Source organism: Calidris pugnax, unplaced genomic scaffold (genome assembly GCF_001431845.1).
Source record: "Calidris pugnax isolate Ruff unplaced genomic scaffold, ASM143184v1 scaffold153, whole genome shotgun sequence".
NCBI classification, from domain to species: Eukaryota; Metazoa; Chordata; class Aves; order Charadriiformes; family Scolopacidae; genus Calidris; species Calidris pugnax.
This window is the reverse complement of record NW_015090999.1, coordinates 1,947,865-1,969,770: the sequence shown is the minus strand read 5'-3', so window position 1 is coordinate 1,969,770 and position 21,906 is coordinate 1,947,865. Positions and strand designations below refer to the sequence as shown.

Here is a 21,906-nt window from a genome sequence, read left to right as displayed (position 1 = left end):
ATGAGGACAAATTATATGCCAATGATGTAATACATACAATTCAAAATGAGAAGTAAATTGCATTTACTTATTGTAATCATGGAAAGAGGACAGTAATTCTTCTTAATTCCTAAAAATTGCCACCATTGTAGTTTCTTTTTAAAAATTTGAAAGTGCTCAATAAATATTAAGTAAACCTTTTGGTTATATTCCTGTTTTCAAAAGCCAGAAAATATGCTGAGAGAGGTTAAGAAATCACAGCCAACTACTATTAGAACTGACCATAAAATGTCCAAGCTCTTTGATCATTAAGTCATACAAATGTTCCCCCCAAAACAGCACAACTTTCTTCTGGTATACACAGACAAGGCTGCGCTTTACATGTTTGAATCTGTTCCAGAAATAAATGTAAATATTTTGTATATTTTCCCTTAACCCTTATTCTGTCTGTAATGTGGAAGATCTGAATCCTGCAAAAATTTTGTGGCAGGTGCACCCAACCTGATTAAATACCAGGGGTTTTAGGACTGCTGCATCCTCACTTTCTGCACCCTTGTTTTTCATGCCATTACATTATGGTCATGTACACCCCTCAGGCAATCATCACCTACTCATCTTGCTTCAGTGACTATGGTCATGAATACACCTCGGTCAAGGGACAAGGAAGGGATTGGCCCTCAGCCAATGGGAGCTGACATGACCATATACAACCACAGTTCAGATTTAACTTTGGTATGAATGGACCCCTGCCGGAGGGCAAATTGGTTTGATCCTCCTTGAAGCAGTAGATCTGCAGCTGGGGACTCTTTCCTTGAGATGCCACCCAAGCAAACTCCTCAGTGTTGAGAGCCCTCATCTTATAGGTGAGTGTCTGCACACGTTTTGGATCCTCATTTCTAAAGCTTAGGAATTCTTGAATTGATTGTGCAGTATTAATTCCTCATACAAACTGAACCTGTGTTTTACTAATGTTGTCGGAGTGTTGAATGGTTTTGATAAATCTAATTTTTAGTTGGTTCTCTGCTAAACAATTTTGCTTAAAGTTTATTTTGAGTTTATCACTTGTCTAATTTGATTTTGAAAGCCTCCATGACAGATTTCCATAAGGTTCTACACAGCAGGAAGGTTCTACTGCAGGAAGTTACTGGAGCAGCTGACAAATAAAGCTCAACATATACAACTCTTTTGTAATTAAAGCCATAGTTTTAGAACCCCTGTCTTCTTCTGTGTTTTCCAAATGACTTTTTTGCTGCTTTTTACAAAGAGGTTTTCAGGAAGTAGCTATATTATATTGAAATGATATTTAATATTTAATTAATTTCATTTAATTTGGAATTAAAGTTAAAAGTCTATTATATGTACCTGCATTAAATCAAATTAGATCATCATGATAAGTACTATTACAACACATGACTAACGAAAGTAGAATTAGAAGAGAGAGTGAAATTCTGGTAAAGTTTTATTTCCACTTTCAAAGCAAATGGAAGAGGCCTTAGGAAGGTTTTGTATCTCCATTACTAATATTAGCACAGAAGTGATAAGAAGTATTCAGCTATTATTCTGGAGCAGGAAGGTGACAGAGAAAAGCAGCTTTTCTCCTATCTCACAAAATACATCCCAGTCCCCAAATCCTCCCATTTCTAAAAGCTCTCTAGTCCTTTGATGTATGTGTGATTCTGTTGAGATAAAGGAAAGTTCAGTCAGGGCATGTCTGCCTAAAGTTCACCTAGTGTCAAACAGCTATTCAGTCTGCCTGCTTTTTCAGGTCAGCTAACTCTGTTAATTCCCCCTCTTTAGCTAAAAGCTAATTGTGTCACTCGGCATGATCAGACCTGCTTGTTCTGAGGAGATTGAACAGCTGCCTCTTGAAGAGAGCAGCACTGAAATTCATGTTTAGGAAAGCAGACACCTATTTTATGGGCTGTGATTTAGAAAAATAGTCTCATGGTAACACTGTTGATCCACAATGTGGGAAAACCTGAGTTTTCCCCCTGAGTTTTAGAGAGCCCGAAGACACATAGCAGAATAGTGACCTGGAGTTCTCAACAGCTCTCCCCTGAATGCATGTTACATTAGATGAATCTTGAAAAAGAGAAAAAAAACATTATCAGGAGTGAAACAGAGACTTAGACCTCTTTGACCACCCAAACAATTAACACTAAAAATTTTTGGTATGGAACTCCTGTATGAAACTAACGTAAGTATCAATAGCCTGGATTTCTATCTGTGTATCTGTTTTGTGTAATTGATATTGTTAAGCATGCTTTAGCTGCCAGGTGACAGCATGCTCAGGAATGGCTGCTGTCCTTTTCAAAATGGAGATTTACATTAATACGTCTTTGCTGAATGTCTTTCTCTTCCAACTTTCTTCTTCACAGTTCTGTTTTCCTGAAAGCAAGATCAGATGAAAGAAAAAAAAAATGTATCCATCTTAACAGTTGTGAAATTCCTTCATAAAAAGATTCTGGAAAAGATTTAGAAAGAAAATCGGGGTTTTCTATTTAGATTTACCAGATATAATTATTTCAGTTTTAACAACTAAACTAGTCAAACAATTTAAGAAGTTAAAGGAGCCATGACTGTCAGTATTAGTACAGCTCTAGGTTCTACACTGGAAAGTACCTTTCAAGCCACCAATAGAAAAAAATCTTGTGGCACAGCATATTATTAAGAAGTCTTTCAGTTGCTAAGACTGCTAATTTGCTACATATGCTACATTAGAAATAACTAATGTTAGAGCTGATTTTTTATTATTATTTTTTTAAAAAATTATAGCATCGGTAGCTTTCTGTTTATAGTTTGTGTGGAGTATGCTTTTTTAATTATTTAATATTTAATATCCTTAAATATTCTTAAAAAAGAAAACAGAAGTATTTTACATCATTACGGGTTAACAAATCTGATTACATACATGCAAATACCAACAAAAAGTATTTGCAACCAAACATTTCCTTGTCAAACTACTATTAAGCAGCTGTCATAAATAGACTTTTGAACTTATATAATTACATGTATATGTTATAATACTATATTCAACAAGTGCCAGGCCAGAGAATTCTTTATGCCTTAAATTGCATTTCTTGGACAGGTTATCAAAATAATTATATTCCATTAGGAACTCATAATCGGAATCAACACAAGTAAAATGCCCTCTATAGAGTTGAAGAGAGTTACTGTTTTCACTTCTGAAATTAGTCTTGCTCACTGTTAGACTGCTTATGGCATGTGCCCTTAGTCACTGACGCAGAACCTCTGCACAGACTTATCATTTGAAAGTGTTATATGAGAAGCAGGATGAGAGTAGATTACCATGAAAGGATGGCATAGCAGTGTCTTCTGAATATAAGCATATCAATTCTGAAAGGACAAAGCTGTGACCTAAAAATAACGTTAGAGGCATCAGGGAAGGAAACTCATTTATAATCTTTCTCAAAATGGGCAACCCCAAAGGGAAGGCTACAGAATGTGGATCTTCTTTGGCTTCTGTCACTTCATTCATTCAAAATAACCATCATTATCACACAATAAGGCACAGGAGAAATCCCTGCGCCTGTGAATTTGTAGATGATGCGGCTGCTCTTACACTAGTCCTGAAAATTATGGCATAAGGGACAAAGTCAGAGACTGGGCAAGGAGTTTAATGCAGTTGACTTCAACTGCTCTACAATGACTGGGATATAAAATGATCTATAACTGAACCCTGAAAAGCATAAACATAATATAAAATATTTATTTTGGTTTTTTGAGGGGTTTGCTTATTTGCTGGCTTACTTGTTTGCTTTTTAAATCAAATTCTGTCTTAGTTACTGTATAGGCTCTAGCACTCTGAGTGTAGTACACAACACTCTGTGTTGTAACTAGTTTGGTACAAAGATTAAGATGTTATTTTTCTGTTATTTTTCATTTACACACAGAGCTTCACAGCTTATTTGAAGTAGTCACTCATTACTTCTCCAGCACAGATGCAGGTTTTACAGCCCCACCTGGGACACCATTCTGCAATATTACAGGTATCCAAGCTATGCCCTTCATATCCTTTTAAACATTTCTTTCCACTCCCTGGTTTCCTCTCTTCATTCTAACACAAAAGCTCAGTTAGCTCAAGGGACTGGTCCTGAAATATAGAATCATATGTTTTCAAATGGCCTTCTTGCTGTTCAGTGATCTGTGTGAAGCAAACCAGTGGCTGAAATTCAATTCCTATAGCCCGAGTGCTCCATAAAAAGTAAAACTGTCATTAATTTCATCAGAGGGATTAGGCATACCCTTACAGCTGGTTTTAGCCCTGACATATCCTTCTGTTAAGCAACTCGCAATACTATTTGCTCTTTTTTTTTTCCACTACAGCCATGGATATTGCCAATCTGTCAACCTACAGAAGCACTACAGTAACTTTTTAATTATTATATGTCTAATATTAATAATCAGACAGCCTGATCAATATTTGCATGCATGAAACTGAGAGAGAACCTAAAGAATGCCACCAGGTTAATTTCTATGTTTTTATTGCCAAAATTACTTTTAGCATTATCCTTTGGGACACCAACAGTTCCAAAGACAGAGCCTGGGTCCCTCCTTCAGAGCCAGTTATAAGTCTTAGGAGCAGTGAAGCTACTGCTCCCCTTGTTGGAGTTTCAATAGGCATGCTTCTTCTCTGAGAACTCTGCCTTGCAGGGGTTCCTCTGGCACAGCCAAGGTTTGCTGTCTCCATCACGACACTGGGCCCTAAGGATGCTACTAGAGTGGTTCCATCATCTAACCAGAGTTTTTTGATATAGCTGTCCAAAGGTCTCCACGCACTTGGCTGCCCAGCTAGCTGCTACTTTGGAAGGGTGTGGAGTCTCCTGTAGATCCATATTATCTCCATGTGGATCCCTCAGAGATCTTAGACATTTAGAATAACGTTCAAAACAACCATTTTTAAGTAGCGTCTCACCTGGGTCTACTTTTTCATCTGAAATTTTTGAAAAAAGTTATTTTTATTTGGAGCTTTCTTTGCCATCTCTCTGCTTTTATGTTTTTCTTGATTTAGTTTTTTGCTGTGGGGCTCAGCTTGTTTTTGGTTTCTAAACGGGAAAAAACCCCTCTTCAAAGTTAGGATAAAAAGCGATGAGCGATGTGCTGAGAAGGCACAATGCATTATAATGTCAGAGTTCCAGACATCATCATTGTCTTTAAATTTTTCTTTCTGCTTAGTTTTAAGTTAGTTGGTCTGTGCATTTCCTGAAGGCTGCATTACTTAATCTAGAAATGTATTAACAGTTCAAAGTTTATTTGGCTTCAGTGATGAAGTATACGTCTTGAAGGCAATTTATCATATATGAGCTTAAAGATAGCTCTTTTTGTTGATAGGTTAGAGAGCATAAAACATGCAATGAAAAATTACTTCAGTGTGACTTTTGAACTATTCTGTCAAAATGCTTTATCACTCCGCTATTGGGAGTAGCTTTGCTACTGTGAATTAGCCCATCTTTTCTCTCTTCTCCATCTTAAAGCCTCATGATATGAAAGGGTGAATGTGGTCACATTAGTCATCATCGAAGAAGGGATCAAAAGCTTAATATAATATACAATGTGAGATACATCAGGGCATAAAGTTCTGTTTTAGCAATGTTAAAAGGAAATAATTTTCAATCATTTAAGTACAGGATAAAGCAATTTGGTAACTAGATAGCACTAGATAGCCTGAAAGCACGTGTTTGACTTGTGTTCTTGCCAATTTCTGTACTTAGTGGTCGTGTTTGATAGACACAAAATCATCTATATATCATTCATTAAGTATATCTCTATGTAACATGAGTTACTTTGGGGTTTTTATTCCTTTCTTTTTTCTGATTATTCATAATACAATTAAGATAACATAGGCATATTATTTTTCATAATTCTTTGAATATAATTGAAGCTCAGATTAGAGGCTATACTGTCCATGTCCCAAGCATGTGGAAGGTCTATGACTAAAATGTTCCATGAATTGAATAATATTACTTTCTATCACCCTGTAAACTAAATTGGCTATAGTATTGGTTCCTTACTTACTGTCGGATACTGTGCAACCTTCTTCTACTAAGATTTGTCATAATTTTCTCTCCCCCTTCTAGTAGGAGGGAATTTTTTTACTGATTTTTTTGAAGCTTCTCAGGAAGGCTAAGTATATACCAGTAAAATAAAAAGGACACAGCCATGGGCTTTATCAATAACATACAATTGTCCACTTTTGACTATTAACACAGGCCATAGCATAATTTTGGCCCATGCAGACTAGCATTTTGCAGATTAATATGTGGGAAGGTGTGGGGTTATCTGTTAGAACTAGTCCTAATAGGCAATTTGAGTGCCCTCCCCTATTTGGGAAGGGAAAGAAAATGTAAGCATGATATATATATATGTGAGCTGAATGGGTATTGGGCCACACCGTATCAGTTGGCCCCAGAATCAAAGAACGCTTCCTAGACCATATTAATAACTAGAATAAATTTACATTTTGGGTACTACATTACACATTATGAAGTATTATTTATATTAACTTGGAAAGTAAAAGCAGTTGTTGCATATTCAATGATAAATGTTAGCATTTTATTAATATTTGCATTATAATTCTTTAAACTATTAAAAATCAGTTATTAAAAAAAAAAAAGAATGGAAAAAAAAGAACTACAGCAGCACTAGAGGTATTATTCCTGCAAATAAGCTATGTAATCATTTCATCTCTTTGTTCTCTTAGGAATTTGTTTGCAAACAGACACTGATTTCTATGAATGTATTCAAAATACATTTACTGAATAGGTGAAATACACAATATATTTAATGAACACAATACATTTACTGAACAGGTGAAACAAAGTGCGATTTATGTCTTGACTAGTGTGCTGTTCATTAGCACATAAAAATATGACTAGTGGTTTGTATTAAAAATAACCAAGGGTATAGTACAATGAAAAGAATCTCTGCATTAGAGAGGAGTGTCATTGTAGCAATGGTTTACTGTCTTTATGTTGTTTAACAGTATGCTGATACAAATGCAAATGCACTCATGTGTGTTATGAAAACCATGCCCTTCTGCCCTTCAGTTAAATCTGTGATCCTATTTCCAGTTTATAATGATGAATTTGAGGTATCGCTAATTTAAGAGTCCATGACTGGAATTTAAAATCTCATTTTAGAAGGGATAAACTGAAAGAGTTTTTCTGTATGTATCCTTTTGTGATAATCCTTTTATTCTCTAATGTTCATAAAGTTTAAAATTGAATTTAAAATGTACAGGGTTGAACTCAAAAGAAGAAATTCAACAAGAAAGGATGAAAGTTTCTCATTTTACCTTGACAGAAGTGACGTTTGACCCCTCACCCTCTAAGGAGCCAGTGTGATACTCTGCTTGTACATCTCCAGTTAAAGTATTGCTGACCCTTTAAATATTTTTTTTTCTGATCCAGCTCGCCTAATTTCAATCCACTAATTGGGGTAAACCAATAGAGAGAGATGGGCTTTTTCACAGGGCAACTCAGCCAAAGACTATTCTGCCTGGATTTCCACGAATCATTTGCTCTTAAGCTGATGAGAAACTTCAGCAGGGACTTAAAACCTAGGGGATTAGCTGTGACTAGAAACATGCATCTTCTTGCTTCCCTCTTTGTTTACTTTTCTACAAGGCTTGTTAAGTAGCCTGAGTCTGCACTAATCCTTCAATATCTACTTTTGACAATTCCTGTCAGGGAAAGGACAAGGATGAAGATAATCAGTGGCATCACTGGCACCACCCCTGAATAACAATCTGTTGCTCCTCTGCTACCCAGTAGGTGAAATTGCTGAAAAACTTAACTGAGCCAATACCCAGGAAGTTAAATACATTATAATCTGTATCAATTTTCATATTTTAGGCACAAAATGTTCCCTGTTATTTCTCTTGTTGGATGACATTCACAAATTCATGTACTTTTAATGAGACTGCAAACAAATTTGAGAAGTATTGGGGATTTTGACTAAAAAATGCCAGTCTTTCCTAACCAGAAGTTATTATATAATCTCACATCTAGGAAGAGCTTTTTCCTTCCTCACATCTTACGTTTTCAAAGCAAATTCTACCTTTTGTCTTCCTACATAGCATTTTCTTCACACAAAGAAAATGTATGTGAAGATGGAAAACACATCTTTTCTGGAATCTAAAAATATATATCTTTCAATAGTTGTGAGACTTAAAAAAAAAAAAATCCACAAGCAAATATCACACAATAGAAGAGAGGCAACAGATAAAATGAGGACTCTTCAGAAAGAGATGGTGGGGCAGCATATGATAAAGAATGTTCATGTTCCATAGAAAGCAGGAGTAATAACAGTTTTGAGATCTATTCTATTTACACTGAACTATGAAATAGATAAACTATCACTCTGCTGAAGGAAAACCCATAGAGATCCAGGGAAGTGTCAAGGCTGAATAAAGTGTGATGCTAGAATGAGACTCAGTGCCATAGTTCCATAAAACCTACATATTTTGCCCCAGGATAGGAAATCTGTCAAACAGACACTATCATTCAGGCTGCATAAATATTAGTAAGTTATGTATAAAGGAAAATAAACTATAGGTCCAGAGTATTTGCAGATGAATCCACATGGGGAAGACATAAGAATCCCCATAAGGAGCTGAATTCTTGATGAGTTATTTCTTGAGGAGTCCGAATAAAACTGTGTCAAACAACAGAGTATAGAATTAAAAGGAGTTTATAGGATTCTTTTTTCAGTTGTTTTCCTGTAGGCACTATGTCATATGGCCAATTCCATAACATAATCTATTTCATATTTAAAGCTGCTAACTTTCCATTTTTTTTGTTCTTCCACCATTGTGTTTGGAAGGCTGCTTAAAAAAACCTACTCTTCTCACTATTGCAGATCTCTTTTTTTCCTCTCATGCTCTTACTTTTATATTTGTCACTAACTGCCTGGGTTAATCAAAATCCTCTGGAAGCAAAGCAGCAATAGACAAATATTATATAACTGTTGCTGATTTCACACTTGATGTAACACACTTGAAATAGGAGACCAAGGGGGCGACAGGAAATCTGATGACAACTGCTAATTGGCCTTACATGTGTAGAAAATCCAAAAGCTTGGCCTGAGGGTACATAATTAGTCATGCCGTTGGTGACTTAAGCCTAAAATCTAATTTAGAAAACAATAAATAGTTAAAACAAAAGGTGGAGGAAGGAAGTGGCTCCACACATTGGTCACCTGACACTATGTCAAGGGCTTATTCTGAGGCAGATCCCTTAGGCCTAGGGAACAAGCCACCAGGCGAGTTTTGGACAGGCCTTTTGCTTCTCTGGTCTTCTTATTTCCAGTTCTACTTTCAATTACTTTGTTGTGAATGTGCGTGATCAGACCTGCAATGAACCCATCTGAGAGGCTGACCTTTTCCTAGGGAAGAAGGTCTAAACTAGGTCAAGCAACATGCAGGAACAGACAAATAATTCTGAAGGGCCAGCAGAACAGTGGCTTCTTTTATCACAAGTTGTTCCAGGGAATGGGTACTGTATGGATCTAACATGCAGACTGCTGGACGCGGCAATATGGGCAATATAGAAGAAATAGCTAATTCTCAAGTGGTTCAGTTGAATAGTGGAAGATCTTTCATGTGATAATAACTCAATGAGAGATGCAACTGAACTATTCTTGTGATAAAAACTGAGGGATTCAATTGAACTGTTCTCTTTTCCTTCAGCACTAAGAATTCTCCTCATTTGAATAGACGTATCAATGTTTTTGCTTCAAAAATTAAATTAGGTTTAAACACCGTTTTGTCATATAGAAGTAAAAGCCACCAACTGGTAAAAGCATTAAATGAATGAGAGTGAGACGATTATGACAGAAACCCAAAACATATTAGTTATTGCCAAAGCTGAGTAGTTGTGTACACACTCATGGGAAAAAAATAGCTAGTTTTTTCCACCCTGGTTATCTGGCAAATACTTAATATGAAAAGGAGCACTGTCAGTTAATCATAGAAATATATCTTTCAGAATCAAAAATTAAGTATGTCCTTCCTTATGCTATGTAGGACAATATAGGAAAAATTTAACACATTGACTTGAAGAAATTAGCGTTTTATTCAGTAACAGTTTTAGAGCCCTAGTAATTCAGAAACTGCACACATTTCATGATAGAACTACAGAGAAATTGCCTGTTCATCTAGTTTTGTTTTGTTCAAAATATGGCTGCTACAGTGTCATTGAAAACGTAACAGCATATATAACACCAGTGTGGAACACTTCAGTAAGTACCCTCTGTAAAAAAATAGAGAAATAGAAGGTGTATGATCTATCAAGTAAATACAGGAAGAACACATACACTACACAGGAGTCTCAAAGTATTTCTAAAAATATGCACAGCCCCTCACCTGTGCCTCACAAGTTCCACAGTAACTCATAAGGCTGTTGACAAATGTACTTAATCTACCAGAGTATCAAAAAATTCAATATTCATCCCTTTGTGAATCCCACAAGTAGTTGACACGTGTCCCTGTTTGACACTTCTACCACTTCTTTCTGAGAGAATGGAAAGAATGGTTATGGTTAATCGCATATTTTTTATCCATAGGTCTCTCTCCCAAAATAAATTTATTGTTTGTTTAAGGGATTCACATAGGTGTGTCCACAATGCTGCTCATACCCTTCTTTTTTTCTATTCCAAGTAAAATATATAAAAAAATATTAAAATATTCATTACTTACAATGGCTTGAGGCCATAGAAAGATACTACTAGGAACATCAAGGTTATGTTCCTAATAATATAAGATACTATTAGAAACATTATGTTGATGAGAGATAACAGCTAGTCCAAAGATCTGCTAACTGTATCTATCCTTTATAGCAAGCATGCATTTCCCTTCTTTCTGTGAATTTTTATATTTTATTCTTCCATTTCTGGGGTGTGTCCCTCCAACTAATTTGTATTGCTTTGGATATTTAACATCAGATAATTTGGATATCTTGACTATCTTTGGATAGATAGTCAAGAGCTAACCAGTCCTGACATCACTTCAACTTAGTGGCCTTGTATAACCATTTCACCTTGTATTGGATGTCTACCTTCCCCAGCAAAAAACCCAAATGTACGAAATACTTTCCCTATGCTCTGTACTGCCATTCCCACATTCTGCAATAAGCATAGAAAGTATATCATCAGTACTTCTGCTGTGTTCTCAGCAACTCAACAAACCTTTTTGCACAAGCTTCCCCATTATCTGTGCATTACAGCTATGAACAATCAACAAATAAACCAGTGTCTGTGCTTTCAGGAAAAAAAAAAAAAGGAAAACAAAAACAACAACAACAACAACAAAAACCCAGCAGAAGCAGTGCTCTCTAATGAGGAGTTAGGTTCTCATTTTTAATAGGATAAATGTTGCATACTAACCTGAAATGTGTGATAACCAGGTAGCAACTAACCCTGCCAATCTGAGAGAAATACACGGTGCATGTTAAAGCACAGCAAAAACTCTTATACATCATCAATCAAAAGTTACTTTTAATTTATTCAGTAGGATGCCATGGTTAATAAAAAACCAAATTATTCTTTAATATCCTACAGCTTTGAGATGTGCCTAAAGCCTCAGTAGAGATATTCACCTGATAATATACAGTTCATGGTTTATTCAACCACAGCAGCTGTTGTAAACCCTAGGTTGTCATTTATTTTCCAGCTATTGAAAAAGATTTATAATCTGATTTTAAATGCAACACATATTTATCCCTCAGATCTGTAGCAAAAACAGTCACACTGACATTTTACTAGACCCAGAAAAAGAAAGGGGGAAATACCTTCATGGTAATAAAGAAGCAAAGTGAAAATAACTGGATTTTATTTTTAATTTTAATTTTTAAACACCTCTTCTAAAATCCTCAGTAAGAAGAGAAAAAAAAATCCTTATGTATTCCTTTTTCCCTGGTTAGAATTACTTCTTTTTGTCAATCAGGGGCAGGCAAATAAAATCAGAAAGGCCTAGACCATGCACTGATACAATTATGCTTCTCATCATTCAATCTGATTGAATAAGGATACACTTTTCGCCAAATAGCATGGTCCTGAATTTTTAAATTTTAGAAATTGACACCATATTGTGCCTTTGTCTAAAAGATCTGCACCCCAATTACTTATACCTACAAAATTATCTTATGTTTCCTGAGAATAATATGCTATTTCCAGATGTTTTCCCAGCTACCACCATTCCACAAATGTATTAGAGGCAAATCCGTGTTTATACTGCATGGGTCTCTAACTCTATACGTAAGCCACTTTCTCCACTATTTCTAGTGTGAGGTTGCCACCGTAACAGTCTCCTTAATGTTAACAAGCCACCATCTGACTCCATCCTGTTCCTGCATATACACAGGTGGTGACACACTGGAACAGGTTGACCAGAGAGGTGTTAGATGCCCTATTCCTGGAACCATTCAAGGCCAAGTTGGACGGTGCTCTGAGCAACCTGATCTACTTGAAGATGTCCCTGCTTATTGCAGGTGGGTTGGGCTAGATGACCTTTAAAGGTCACTTCTAACCCAAACCATTCTGTGATTCTATGATACATGAAAGTGAGTTTTACTTCTGCTATAGAACCATAGTGGTTTCTCCAGGATTTAAAGTATATTGAGATATTACCAGAATGGTTTATTTCACTTATTGCTGTAAAGTACTGAAGAATATGTTAAACAAGGATTTTCTCTGTCCCTCTAAGCGATGGAGAGATGTGTTCAAAATCGCAGTGATTTTGAGTGCATACTTGCACTCATTAGAAAGAGAAGAGAATTTATATATTTTAAATAATTTTTTTCTATTTTCAAATAAGAATTAAACCTCCATCATCTTCTCTGATGCTTTTGTAGAATTTTAAAGGTATTTTGAGGAGTAAAGAGACTTTCTCTAAGACTATTTTAAGAGGGCAGCCTTTCTTAAACTGAGCAGGAAAGATTTAGTTTGAGAAAAAAGATGCCCTGTCTGAAATAATACGTTTGTGCACAACTCATAGGTCAAAATTTGGAACCAGTAGTAGAATAAAGAAGTAGCATACTATGAGCAAGTCATTACACTACTTATAGCATATCCATCATTGTGTATTGCTGCATAGTTTGTCATTCTTTCAAGTCTTGGCACTCTGGTTTTAAAAGACCAGACACACCAGTTTAAAAATAACAAACTTTTATATATTTATTGACCAGTTTATTGCATTAAAACATTCTGTTGAGTCTAGGAACAGGAAAACGCTAACGGGCACAAATAATCTCCTTTTCACAGGAGGCAGTAACCTGCTGAAAGACTAGCCAAGGTGTGGAAACTGGTGCTGGTACAGAGTGCTCTCTGTGTGGAAGCCCCACCCGTAGGCTCATGTCCCATGAGCCCATGTCCCCCTCATGTCCCAGCCTCAGCCCACCCACGTCGTCAGGGAGGTGCCCCCAGCTGCCCTGCTCTTGGCTGGGGTGGTGGGATGGGCTCTGGCTGCCAGATCCTGCCCCCCCACTACCCCCAGGACACCAGCATGCAGCCAGCACACAAGGTACCTGATGGAGCGATAATTACCCTGACAGAAGGCAGTCTGTATTTTAGACTACAGATTTTGATTACAGGATTCATAAACCTGCAAAACAGAGCTAAATATGTGCGGATTTTTTATGTTTATATTTAAAAAGGATAAATGTCTAGAAAAGTCATCATATCAAAACTTCCCCAAAACAAGCTTTTTGCTAATGTAACTAGATATGCCACTATAGAAAAGCCGTGTGAATACTGACAGTAACTGTCAAATTTAGTTTGGGTTCAGTACTAAAAGATATGTTTAAAATAAAAGTATTTTCATGTGAAGGACATGCTTAAATATTCTTTCTATGTCTACCACAAGCTACAAATGTATAACTTTCATCTATATCTCTAATCACCCAGTCTAAGCCAAACCTCAGATCCATCCATTTGAGTGACTCATCTCCTTCCTCAGGCCAACAGAAAGTTGATAGACACCAAAACTTTCTCTTCAGATATGCGCAGTCACAATTCTGCCTCTTCCTGTGCATCCCTAAAGCTGCTATGGTTTAATTAATACTTCTTATTTGAGCCTGTATAGTTTCTGTGGAGCAGTAGCTCAATAAACAAGTTACCGGGATTTGTATTCATTTTCAAGAGGCAGAGGTTCAATGGGTTGAAAGAGTAATACACAGCACACATAATAATTTCTCACTATGGTTATACATTGAATGCTTGCATTTAGGCTTTTAAAAAGTTATTTAAGGCCTCTAGATAAACTGCTCACTTTCCAAAGCCACTAGCGATTCTAGTTATGTTGCCACACTATGAAAATCAGATCACTAAATTAGGAGCTTAGATATGAATATACAAGCCAAAATTGTAGAATGCAGTCATGAAAAACTAAACTGTCACCTTCCTTCACTGGTTTAAAATAAAAAATATTTTCAGAAAGTTATTGAACTATTTTATCAACCATGAACGTATTAGGCAATCTGGTGCTGGCTCCCCAGGTTATTCAATGTACAAAGTTATGCTCATTTTAGTTACAGTATTTTCTTCAGCCTGTTAACAAATGTATATCAAAATTGCTAATTAAAATAAATATGTAACACCGCAGATTGTCTTTCGCTTATTGGCTTCAGCTACTTCACAAACATTTGTCATCAAATTACTTTTTTATCCTCATCTGGATAAATTGTTTTATTGTCTGTCTAGGTTCTCTTGTGTCTAGAAATTCTTATAGTTCTTTACTGAATCCACATGTATTTCCTGTATTTTTAACATGTGCAGCCACAGTACGTTCACCAGGACTAGAGACAGTGATAATCATAGAATCATCAACTGTCATAATGACACCTTCCTAATGTTTTTTCTTCAGTATTATCTGCTTTCATATTTATGTTTCTTAGAGCACCTGAGTGGAAACTATTTTTGAAGTGACTATCGACAATGTTAGTAGCCCAACAGTTTCCTGTTTTGCACATGTGATTATCATCATTCTTAGTTTGGATCTTAGAAATTTTAAGTCAATTCTAGGTTAAATTTCATCTGTAGAAGGTTAGATCTGGTAAACATAATGCTTCTAGCTTTCCTCTAAACTTCTGAATGAATACAAAAGATGAGTCACAGGGAGTTAGGATAAGCATAAGTATCCATCTAAGTATACAGAATCACAGAATAGATTGGGTTGGAAGGAACATTTAAATATCATGTCCAACCATCCTGCACTGAGCAGGAACATCTTCAACTAGATCAGGTTCCTCAGCACCCCATCCAACCTGACTTTGAATGTTTCCAGGGATGGGGCCAACTGCCAACTCTCTGGGCAACCTGTTCCAGTGTTTCACCACCCTTATTGAAATTTTTTTTTTCCATATTTCCATTTTTCTAGTCTAAATCTCCCCTCTTTTCGTTTAAAACCGTCACCGATACACGTAGCAAGAAGTAGTACATTTCTTGCTGTATGAAATAATGCAAATATGATATAGGGCTTCTACGGCAGATACTGATAAATCCTATTCCAAAGATCAAGATTTGGCAAAGATGTCAGTATTAGGGTTATAACATTAGGTTTATAATCTGTAACACAGGACTGAAATTTTGATAACTTCAGTCCTTCAAATGACCGTGTGTGAAAGCCTACTACCTTCAGTAGATTTCAGTATATATACAGTATCAGGACCTAAAACGTTCAAGTTAGCAGAAGCCATAATCAGTTGATGCTTTAGAGATGCAGCTACTCCCCAGGTCTCTAAAGTGTGAAAGAAGTCTGTGTTTGACAGGTTTCGTATTCTTTTCTTTATAGAATAATGAGGGAAACCACAATTAAATCAGCCACACTCTTCAGTAAAAAAGTAAGATGTATTTTCTGATTGATTCTACCCTTATCATCCTGCTGAAACAATTGTGCCCTTAGATGTTCTCCAAGTCTTAAATCAATATCAAAGCTTAGTGCACGTAAGTAGTAGTTCTTATCTCTTGCTTGTCCGGTTTTGATTATGTAACAGTCTTGTACAAGACTTCTTTTCTAGTGTCTTAATTAGTACATATGTATAGCTGGTTTTAGTGTTATCTTTTCCATTTTTTTTTTCTCAGGAGGGCTATTCTGCTCTTTTCACTTTTTTTTTCTAAGGTATCCTGGGTTATTCTCCTACTGTATACATTATTTACTTCATTTTCTGATTAGTATCTTTTATGTACATTTTATCTCACTTTTCTTCCTGCAAACTTTTTTTTGCTTTTTTTTTATTAACTAGTAACATGTTTACTTTCAAGATCCTATCTCTTTTTTCCTCCCTCAAGAGCTATAGAATCACTGTATTTTGGAGGGGTTGAGGGAGAGGGAAAAGTGATTAGTAAAAGCAAAAGGAAAAATCAAAACTAAAGTTAGCCTTTAAAAGTCCACTACATTTTTTACCCTACTACACAGATGTATTTTTGCTGTATTGCTTTAAAATGAATGAGTCTCTATGTCATGGTCCATGTTGATCAGTATATAATTCCATTCTTTGTCTTCACTAGATCTTCACTGTATTTTTTTTCAGGACTGCTCTGCTATATGAATACCCCAAGATTTTTTTTTCTATTTTTAAATTCTTTATCATTATTGTAGCATATGAAGGCACGGATCCCCGCCAGTGATGCAACCAGAATCGTTTATTATAACAAACATGCCGCTTATATAGTACCAATGTATCTTCTGTCCCAACCGACACGCCCCTGCAACTCCCAACTGCCAGGCGGGCGGATTTCCCCTCAATCAGTCAGGGCCGCCATTGTTTATGGGTCATCTGGACTTGCTCACGGGCTGTCCCCTGCTAGTGTTCCTGCTTCTTACATTTCTGCTTCTGGTCTCTGCTTCTTCCACAATCCTGTTAACATCCTGTTCTCCCACATCTCCCCCTTTTTTGTTTAACGTACAGAATAATGCTTGTTTTAATATACATGTATATTACATCCTAATGACTACATTGAACTCTCCTCATAAGACTTACTCTCCAGACCCCTCACCAGCTTTGTTGCCCTTCTCTGGACCTGCTCCAGCACCTCAATGTCTTTTTTGTGGTAAGGGACCCAAAACTGGACGCAGTACTCAAGGTGAGGCCTCACCAGTGCCGAGTACAGGGGGACGATCACCTCTTGGGTCCAGCTCACCATACTGTTCCTGATATAGGCCAAGATACTGTTGGCCTTCTTGGCCACCTGGGCACACTGCTGGCTCATGTTCAGCCAGTTGTCGACCAACACCCCCAGGTCCTTTTCTGCCAGGCAGCTCTCCAGCCACTCTGCCCCCAGCCTGTAGCGCTGCCTGGGGTTGTTGTGACCCAAGTGCAGGACCCGGCGCTTGGCCTTATTGAACATCATCTCAGCCCATCAATCCAGCAGAGGGATCGATCCAGATCCCTCTGCAAAGCCTCTCTACCCTCCAGCAGGTTGACACTGCCACCCAGCTTGGTGTCGTCTGAGAACTTACTGAGGGTCCAGATCATTGATAAAGATATTAAAGAGAATGGGTCCCAGTACCGAGCCCTGTGGGACAGCACTCGTGACTGGCTGCCAGCTGGATTTGACTCCATTCACCACCACTCTCTGGGCCCGGCCCTCCAGTTAGTTTTTAACCCAGTGGAGAGTCCTCCTGTCCAAGCCATGAGCAGCCAGTTTCTCCTGGAGGATACTGTGGGAGATTGTATCAAAGGCTTGCTAAAGTCCAGGTAAACAACATCCACAGCCTTTCCTTCATCCAGCATCTTTGTCATAGAAGGAGATCAGGTTTGTACAGCAGGACCTGCCCCTCATGAAGCCGTGTTGGCTGGGCCTGATCACCTGGGTGTCCTTCATGTGCTGCATAATGGCACTCAGGATGATCTGTTCCATGACCTTCCCAGGCACCGAGGTCAGACCGAGAGGCCTGTAGTTCCCCAGATCATCCCTCCGACCCTTCTTGTGGATGGGCGTCACATTTGCCAGACGCCAGTCGGCTGGGACCTCCCCAGTTTGCCAGGACTGCTGGTAAATGATGGAGAGTGGCTCCGCAAGCACTTCTGCCAGCTCCCTCAGTACCCTCGGGTGAATCCCATCTGGTCCCATAGATTTGTTTGTGTCTAGGTGCTGGAGCAGGTCCCTCACCACTTCCCTTTGCATTACAGGGGCTTCATTCTGCTCCCTGCCCTTATCTGCTGGCTCAGGGGTCTGGGTACTCAAGGGACACCCTACTCCATTACTAAAGACTGAGGCAAAAAAGGCATTCAGTACCTCAGCCTTCTCCTTCCTCATCCTTTGTCACTACATTGCCTCCCATATCCAATAGTGGATGGAGGCTGTTCCCGAGTCCTCCTCTTGCTACTAATATATTTATAGAATTTCTTTTTGTTGTTTTTAACATCCAAAGCCAGGTTGAGTTCAAGCTGGGCTTTGGCCTTTCTTATCTTTTCCCTACATAACTTTGCTACGCATGTATAATCTTCCTGAGTGGCCCGCCCCTTTTTCCAAAGGCCATAAACTCTCCTTTTTTCCCTGAGCTGTGACCCTATCTCTTTGTTTAGCCAGGCCAGTCTTTTCCCTTGACGGCTCGCTTTTCTGCACACAGGGACGGCCTGGGCCTGTGCTTTTAAGACTTCCTCCTTGAAAAACATCCAGCCTTCCTGGACTCCTTTGCCCTTCAGGGCTGCCTCCCAAGGGACTCTGTCAAGCAGACTCTTGAAAAGACCAAAGTCTGCCCTGTGGAAGTCCATGATGGCAGTCCTGCTGGTTCCCCTTCTCGCCTACCTGAGAGTCGAAAACTTTAACATTTCATGGTCACTTTGCCCCAGACGGCCTCCAACCGTCACATCCCCCATAGTCTTACCATAAATAGCTGTAACAACTGCCCAAGCAGACACTTGTGAAATAGAAAGTTTTATTTTCATTCCATTTGGATTAAATGCAGAAATTAATTAAAATGGAGGGCTTCCATAGTCTGGTTTCCATCAGAGTAAACTTGTTTTAAAACCACCTACAGGAAACCAATGTAAACTCCATGCTCAACAAAGGTCCACGTTATACCACTTCTAAATTAAAATGTTATGCTTCTTCTCAACTTCTCTTGTAACTTCCAAAAATACCAAATAGAAAAACTTCCAATAATAGAAAATAATCATTTTTTAAATTATAAAATTTTAAGTTCAGCAATATTGAATACAAAATGCAAAGTAGGGGTGACATCTCTCTGTAACCTCAGTCTACACAGAAAGAAAAAAATCTCACTGCCATAAAGTATCTGTGGGAAAATTAAACACAACTAATACTTGATTATTTAACTCCTTTCATTAAGAATCTCATGTACATTATATGTTCTAATTTAAGTGTATATATTTGCAAACAAATTTCTAGATATATAAAATAAAATTTTAAGGAATAGAAAATAAAGCTTGGACTACCATGAATAACACCAAGTATTTCCAAAATACTTCATATCTCTGTATTTAAAGGATACTGACAAGTTTTAGGCTCATTTATTATTTAAAAGAAGGAAAAAACAACTTCATTGATCTGAACTTACTGATGCTCTCAAAAGGAAATTTACTTTTCCGTAATCATCTTGAAAGTATTTCATTGTAACTGACAAAGTTATTGCTGGAATGATGTAGCTTTCTCTAAGAAAACTTCTTTATCAGTCATCTTAAAATCAGGTTTCCATGGCTTCCATTTCCCCAAAATAAAAGCAGCTAGTCAAATAACATTCAAAGAGCACTCTCTCTCAAAAATAATTGCTAACATGGAAAATTGCTTTGAACAGTTCTAAGCTTTATACTGTCAATAAATTCACATGTTTTCTCACATTTAAGTTTATATTCATTGCTTTTTTCTGTAGGCTTACACAAAATGTCAAGAAAAATCAATGGGACAAAATCAACTTGAAGATGAAGACGGACAATTTCCATTGCAGTAAAATGAAGTCATGTATTCATACCTGAGAATATAAATTGGCTCACTGAAAAAAAGACCACCAACATTATGACTTTGCATGGACTATAGAAAGTAAAGTAGAAGCTCTCACTCCTTTTCCATATTCCATCATTAAGGTAATATGCTAAATAAGAGGGCAGAACTGTGATGAAATTAGCATTTCACAGTAAATATTGTATTGTTATACACTTCCTTAAGCATCTGTTGCAGGTCTGTCTAAGGATATAGACAACCTAAACATTTAGTCTGAAACAATGAAGTAATTCTATTACTTTTATGGCCAAGTACTCAGAAGTCAAGAAGTGCAGTCGGTTTATTGTGCCGCTGATTTCATATGAGAACGGTTGAAATGGAAGAGTGCATTGGCAGATGTTATTATACAGGATTGATGAGGGAATTCAGGAGGAAAGTAAGGACCATTCAATTGCATTTAGAAGCCAAAGAGCACAGAACATTGCCTGTGAAGCTGGCCAGAATGGCTCAGATGAAAAAGTTGTCTGCTATGTATTACTTCTGCTGAAAATGGATGAATTCTGCTATGGCATGGAATTCTATTTCTCCCAGACACAGACTATAAAAAGCAAATAGGATTATTTTAAAATGTGCTTTAATTTCTGTATGAGTCTCTGACATTTCATCTACCTGTTCCTTAAATTTTGCAATATGTGCAATCTCTTTGCAGAGCTTTGGTGTCCTTTTCCACAACATTATTCTCCTGCTCTATAATTAACCTTTTGTTTATCAATAGCAATTATAATTAAATTATCATGCTGAACTATATAATATTTCATGCTAAGCCTGCAGCTGTTGACTGTAGTCACTGTACTGAAATAGATTTTGCCCATATCATCTTATTAAAATAATTATAGGTGTCTTTTAAAAAGTACAATCTTTATGAACTTAAATTAACTTTTAATTTGAACAACTTATTTTTTAGTTAATATATTACAGATGCGGTGGCTCACCATAACACATCAAATATTTAAGGAATTAAATGGAACACAATTTTAATTAGTTCCTACGTACCAAGATGGTATTCAATGTATTCTGCTTTAAAACACCTGTTAAATACACTGTTTGGTTTTTGCCTAACCCCTTATAATTTCTCATTGTTCTTTCTTGTTCCCATGTAGTCTTCTTGACACTTGCCTTTTTCACAAAATTGTTCAAATGTCTGTTATTAAGACTGTGTCCCATAACTGTCCAGCAAGTTTATATGCTGAATATTCAGTTCTGCTACATCAGATAAGAGTTCTTATTTCTCACAGGAGTCTTTATTTCAAATCTGTTTTATTTTATATCACCTCAGCTGTCAGTCACAACATCTGTCCTCCAAAGTCATGTGCTTCTACAAGAATTCTAGTTCTTTTCCCATTCTAGTTTTATGAATGCAATATCTGGTTTGAATGAGCCCATTAATTCATTCTCAACTTTTTTTAATATAATGTTATATCCCACCCACAGAGGGTTACTATAATCCCTTCAAGCATTGATCTGGCTGTCACATAGCAGCAAACTAAGAAATATGAGGGCTTACTGTTAATTACTAAATATGTATTCCCCAAATGAAACCTTCTTCTGGTGTGTAATAATGCTGTCAGCTTTCCAGTTCTCTAAGCCAATCCAAGTCATCCCACAGTTACCTACTTTGTTCTTCTTGCCGTAATAAATTTCTTCTCTTTAAGCTTCTTGCTTAGCTGAACCTGTACTGAGACCAGCCCTCACTTACTGACATGAAGCATGTAATTGATCTGACTAAACAGTAAAAAACACATTTTGAAGGGGTGATTCATCTCATATTAGTATAGAAATCTGGAATAGGTTAGATGACTCATATTCTATTTCTCCCATTCAATACAAAGGGACAATACATGTTACTTGAATCACTTGGAAGTGTTCTACTTTGGCTAATCCCACAGTAGTATTTATCTGCTGGAAACTTTTCCACTGTGTGGTAGGTTGACCACAGCCAGCAGCTAAGCA

At 37.2% G+C, this 21,906-nt stretch overlaps 1 long non-coding RNA gene across 6 annotated transcripts in view; it reads left to right on the top strand.

Annotated features, from left to right (window-relative positions):
* Positions 1-715: 715 nt before the first annotated feature.
* LOC106895865 overlaps positions 716-21,906 on the top strand; it is a 44,166-nt gene continuing 22,975 nt past the window's right edge. For 5 of the 6 annotated variants that reach the window (XR_001413532.1, XR_001413528.1, XR_001413530.1 and 2 more), the window contains exons 1-3: positions 716-842; positions 3,894-3,989; positions 19,829-20,039. This is a non-coding gene — a long non-coding RNA (uncharacterized LOC106895865). Of the gene's footprint in view, positions 843-3,893; positions 3,990-7,688; positions 7,769-19,828; positions 20,040-21,906 lie in introns of all 6 variants that reach the window. The other variant, XR_001413533.1, reaches the window with a different exon arrangement.